Here is a 6,373-nt window from a genome sequence, read left to right as displayed (position 1 = left end):
CTCAATCAATATCTAACAGGGCATGATTTAATAAGGTTTTATAATCTCAAAAATGGGAGGGGGGAGGGTGGTTGCGGTATTGTCATTCATCAAAGGGGGCCTTTCAGGTTTCTTTGCTTTCACCTGCTGGGACCCATTTGGTCTCTTTCAAAGAGAATGCAGTGACAAAATGAATGAGAAATGCTGGAATAAGAGCCCCGTATTCTACCCAATAGTATAATCAATGGGTGCTTGTAAGCCCTATTGTACCTCACAGAGGTCGTTGTAAGACAATTACATCTCGCTTCTCAGGCAAATGATTTTGGTAGTTAACCTGAAACAGCCAACAATATTGAAGAGAATGAATGCATTTGAAGCAATGATGTAATGGGATACTGCTTGGCCAGAAAAGCCTGCATGTGTATTGATGTGTGTGTTTCTCTCCATACTCAATGTATATATAGAAGGCCAGAGTGTTCACGATCCGTAGCCCTGAAGTATTACATGGGTATATGCCAAAGGAGGTTTTTTTTTATCAATTTCATAATCTGTCCTTATAGTTTCTGATTTAAACAAACATGAAAATATTCTTATTTTCTACAGTATTGTACACTCTAAACTGTAGTTTCATAAATAGAAAACATTTACACAGTTAACATCAGTTTGATGTGACAACCAATTTAGGTTTAATTTCATTTGCATCAGCTAAATTCAATTTCTCTTTCTCTCTTTGCTGAATTACTTGAATGTCAAAAGGAAGCTTGTCGTCTTTTGAAGAGGCATACACTCATTTAAGGCACCATTATGTCCACTTTCAGTTGTGTGGGCTTCAGAGTCTATTTCAAGTATAGCTTATCAAGAAATCTTATGACTTTCCTCTTTTAGGAAAGAAAAATTACCAGTCATAAAATTGTGCCATTCCCCCCCCCAAAAAAAACCCAAACCCCAAACACACTGCCATCTAGTCGAACACAGCACATAGGAGCGCTGAAAGATCTGGGGTGGGGGCTGGACTACACCCTTGTTTAAGAGTCCTGTGCCTACTGATAAGACTTGAAAAATAAAAGGGAGTTGAAGATTATATTTTAGAATACTAGATTTTAAATATTAAGGCCTTTTGCTTAACATAATTTCAGTGTATGGTTTCATTTCTGTTCACATTTATGAAATACCCATATTGCTTGTCAAAGGGTTCTGAAAAACCTTGGTTAGTTATTATTTACAGAAACATCCAACTTAATTCCCAAGGCAAAACATATTTAATCACATATCCCAATATATAATAAACACAACATTTTTCTTTAAGGTATTTCTAGTGAAGTATTGAATTGGAAGATCTGTACTTAAAAAGAAAGTATCGGTATATTGACGCCGACTTATTCACAAATGCATATGCATTTTAATCTAGCTCTTTGGACATGTAACTGTCTTACATGTAAATAAAATAGGTCTTCATGGATGCTTTTACATGCAAGTCTTAATAATCCCTAAATATTAAAAATCAACCCTTTGAAACTAGGAATGTGATCCTACATGTCTGCCAGGTCAGAAATATTTAGTATCAGAAGTATTCATATGTGTAGATTATTTTTGTAAGCCTGTTATTTTGCTATGTTTGGATGATGGAGAATAAAGAAATCCACTAGAAAAAGAAATTGACCCAAACAGAAGCGATGCACTCTCTCACAACGCTGAGCTTAGTGAGCAGCAAAGCACCTGACCCCTCTGCACACTTTCAAATGAGTCTGGCTAATTGGGGTAACTCAAGCCAATGGCCATTGGAAAGACCCGAGGTCAGGTGTTTTATTGCTGGCATAGTATTCAAAAAAATGACTGTCAGGGGTGAACGAAGAATTATGTCAAGAGCATTCAGCATTACTGCCACTGAAGAGAGAGGAGGGGGAAAACACTGTGAAGAAAAACATGTCATTTTCTAAATGAGCTAGGGGAGGAGGCTCGAGCAATCATGTGGCCTTCAGCTGTGGGTTTATTAGGTTTCCATTCCCATGATTCACATCTGCGTTAGGCAGAAATAGTTTTACTTTTAATACAGTTGCATTCTACTACTTTGCTTTTTGGCTAGTGGAAAAAAAAAGTGCAGAAACCATTCGAATGGGTGGTGTGTGTGTGTGTGTGTGTGTGTGTGTATGTGTACCTCTTATGCTATTTTCCTGGGTCTATAGCAAATCTTAGTATAGAGTCTGATTCGCCATGGAGCGGTGAACATTTCTTTTCCTAGTCAAATCATCCTGTGTTAAATGGTATGTGATACAGATCAATGGGGCATCTAGAGCTGGACCTAAGAAGGGCAACACTACTCCTATCTTAACAAGTTGGAAAGAGAGTGTGGCCTAATGGTTAAAGAATTAAATTGGGCTTCGAGAATTTTCATGTCTTAAGTCCTAATGCTATGTAAGCATTGAAATCCTGGTGAATTGTTAAACAGGCATTTTCATTCTCATGATCTCTTTTTGGAAAGTGATGCAAAGGGTCCTTAAGAATATGCGCATTGGTGGTATCTGTGGCCGATCACTAGACAATATGCATCTGAAGGTTGGTAAAGAAGGTTGGGAAAACACTTCCCTGGCTTCAAGACGCATGTTGTTTACATACACACACTCCTCAAATATTCTATTAGATTAATTGCTCTTATTACTTTTCTCAAACTCTTTCCATAATTACGGTTGGTCCTCTATTTTTCTATACACTTTAGCTTGCTTCAGCAAGCTCACATTGATACACAGCGAGTGTAAGTCAAAGTAGGCACGGGTTGGTTTTAGTTCTGGTCACCTGCATTCTCCTTCAGGGACAGGATATGTTTTGTTTCATGTGAGCCCTTTGTCAGTGGCATTTTAATGAAATGTAATGTAGAAAATAGCCTTGGGAAAGCAGTTGGCTTTTTTTGTTGCTATTGCCAATGCCAGGTGCAAATGGTTGTTCATAAGGATTAGCAACACATGTCCCACTTAATTTTAGTTTGGGTCATGGGCATGTGTGTGTGTGTGTGGGGGGGTGGGGTTATGTGGTAATGTACGTGCATGTGTCCATGCTAGAGAAAGAGCAAAGGCCTGAAACAGTGGCAAAGCAGAGTTTTTATAGAGTTGCATACTGTTGTTAACGCAAGCTAACATTTGAAAGGACCCGTAAAATAGCCCCTTATAGTTCCTACTCAGATTCCAGGACATCAGTTGATCTGAATTATTTCTTCCTTCTCCGCACCCTTCCTTCTTCACTCTTTCCCTCCCTCCCTTCTTCCCTTCCTCTTTTTGACTTCCTCCCTTCCACTTGCTCTCTCTTCTCCCACAGGACCCCGTCCCAGTTCATGTCCGGAGAAGGTTACATTGCTTTTCAGACAATTCACTCAAGCAGCAAGTTAGAGAAGAAGCAAGGAAACATACTGTTTTTGGTGTTATAAAATAATAGGCATCTAACACTAATTTTACTCAAATGTTTATGGATTTGCTTTATTTTATTTCATTTTTTTATTTGTCACGTATTCAGGAGGAGTGGATACAAAAAGCCTTTGGAAGTTGAAGGTTGGTGAGAAAGAGTCTGAGACTGGTGAGATGGACCTGAGGAACAAAGGTGATGGTTCTCACTGTGGGGCTGATGGAGACCCAGCAGCTTCGGCCGCAGATTATATTCAAGGCAGTGCATTGTGGGTAGACGCTTTATGAAAACACATGGAAAACCAGAATCAAAATATTAATAAGGTAGTTTTCTTGATTTTTTTTGGATAGCTTATTTAGTCACCGGGAAGAAATTAAATCACTAACAAATTTATAGGACCCTTTGCCTGCATCTTTTCATAGTCACTACTTCTCTATTTTGCATATTAAAATGCCGTATGTTATCTATGGTTTATAAATTTTCTATGGCCATCTTTAAAATGTTCTTATTTTCTTAATTTGTGCCAAGCCAATATTTTTATTTTAAAAATATAATTAAATTTATAATACTACAAACTCTAAATGGTAATTTTATATATGTTTTAAAATATTCATTATATTAGATTTCAAAATTATTATTGGATTTTTATTAGATTTTCTTAAGGATATACAATACTCTAGAATCTTTTACACAAGTAAGAAACAATGTATAGCATGCAATTTAAAAATCACTAGGTGTCGTAAAGCAAGGATCTTGTTTCTGTGTAATCAGTACTCTGGTATTTAATAGGTGCTATTTATTATAACGGGGATGAAGTTGATATTTAATTACTTGAATATTTTATTATTAAATTATTTTATACTTGGTTAGGTAATTAAACCAACCAATATATATATATAAACAAAACCTTCTCTTTCTCAATCCTCACACACACACACACACACACACACAAACTTGTAAAGCGAGATTTTTGTCAATAAATTTACTTTTAAAATATATGAATGTTAATATTACAGGAAAGTACTTGAAAAAATTAAAACAAAATGCATTACTAATCATTTTTGTAAGTATTGATTAAGTCTGTTTGGTGTGACTTGAGATGTAATTTGAACTTGGGCCTTTCTACTTGACATTATACATATGAAGACATTAATCAGCCCCCCTTCCCTTTTAATCTTAGGTTGTTTCTCAACAAAATATCATCACAAGTTTTATCATAATCTTTGAGTATAAGAATATAAGAAGAATAAGACAAATATTATTCTGTCACTTTCAACTAGCACCCTTCTAACATGAAGACGAGTATGCCCCTGCTTTGTACACTTTTATAGGAATCGTTTAGTAATTGAGATGCATGATAATAAATTTTTTTTTAATTTTACAGATTTAGAAATAATCAATTCAATCATTATAGAGGCAATGTCCTCCTAAGAATTAGTGAGAAGCTATGCTTTTTCTACAAGTGAGCAAACAGAATTGCGAAGGCAGCTCTACTCCGAAGTGCCTTGTGAGTGGAGCTCAGCATCGTGCTCCACCGGCACAGAGTGGCGCTGTAAAAGGAAAGCACTTGGTAACCACTCACGATCAGTTGAAGTCACGTTTCTAGAAACTCTTTTAGAGATGCATATAGAAGCAGTCACTTTGCAATTAATAAGGTATTGGTCTTATGAACAATTGACTCACCTGTCACTGTCAATGACATAGGATGTCTATGGAAAAAAGTAAGTCAGTGTGCACACACAGGATTCCTACTTCAAAGTATTTTATGTGACTACATATATCTATCTATGTTCTATAAGAATACATTACATAATACAATAATGAAGTTTTAAGGTGATTTAAAATGATGCCAAGAGTAAAGCCAATTAAATCGTGTCTCACATGACTCGTTCTACAGATGTATTAATATAACAAATCAGCTTATGGTTCTCCTAAACCAAACTACAGAAGGTGAAAACAAGATGCAACACTGTGCGAAGCAAGTTTTGCCAAGTTGTCTATTTTGTCTTTGATAGTGGCATTTTAAAGAGGTGTGCTTACATTTTACTGAATCTTTGTTTTTCTAAATGTTTTAATTGAATATCCTTAAGATATTTGGTTTTCATAAATTCATTGAAATCAAGGCTAAGAAGGTACTTAAAAATGGTACATCTTGTTCTAAGATACAATACAAAGGTATAAAAAAACTTTTCAAGGGTGGATAAAGTTAAATAAAAATGCATGAAAAACCCTACAGATTTTGAACTGGTATGATATTATATCAAAACTGTAAAACCTATTATATGTATAAACATAGTGATATCAGTAGCAGATGAAATAAATTAGGCACTTTAGTTTGCCAGTGTGTAATATCATTGTTGATCATACATACATTTGCTATAAGAGGTTTTAAAAGGGATCTTTCAAATATACCCCAAACTACAACAGATTTGTCATTCATGCACTGCTGAACATAAAGGCCTAATTTTACCTTTTTGCTCTTATTTTAAATTAAGGAGCTGATCCAAAAGATCAAAACAGCTTTCAAGTGGACTTTTTTGTGGAGCGAGATCGTGATAGTGTCTGCCGGGACAGGGTATGGCCCTCTCAGCGAGGTCCAGAGACTTGTAGTGGGCAGCTAGAAATACACCCAATTAAAAACAAAGTCTATCTCTCAGTTTGGAGAAGAGATAAAAAGGTGCCTAGTGCTTAGGAAGAAACCTTAAACGAAGCAAAAACATCGCATTTGAACTGGAAGAACAAAGCCGTCTCCTTTGCGTAGCTGGTAAAGAATACTAAAGAGGACAGCCACCCATGGGAGACACAAGTTTAAAACCCAGCTCCTCCTATCCCTGCCCTTGAGGAGGGGCCCCACCCTATCGGATGAAGAAAGACAAAGAGAAATTTGTATGCAAAAAAAAAAAAAAGTGGGGAACCGAGATGACTAAGACTATGCCAACTTGGTCTGCAGTTGTTGCATAAGCCGAAGGGCCTTCTCTTTCCCTCTAAGGACCTGTGGAAGCCC

Source organism: Tenrec ecaudatus, chromosome 2 (assembly GCF_050624435.1).
Source record: "Tenrec ecaudatus isolate mTenEca1 chromosome 2, mTenEca1.hap1, whole genome shotgun sequence".
NCBI lineage: Eukaryota > Metazoa > Chordata > Mammalia > Afrosoricida > Tenrecidae > Tenrec > Tenrec ecaudatus.
Note: the sequence above shows the minus strand (reverse complement) of the source record.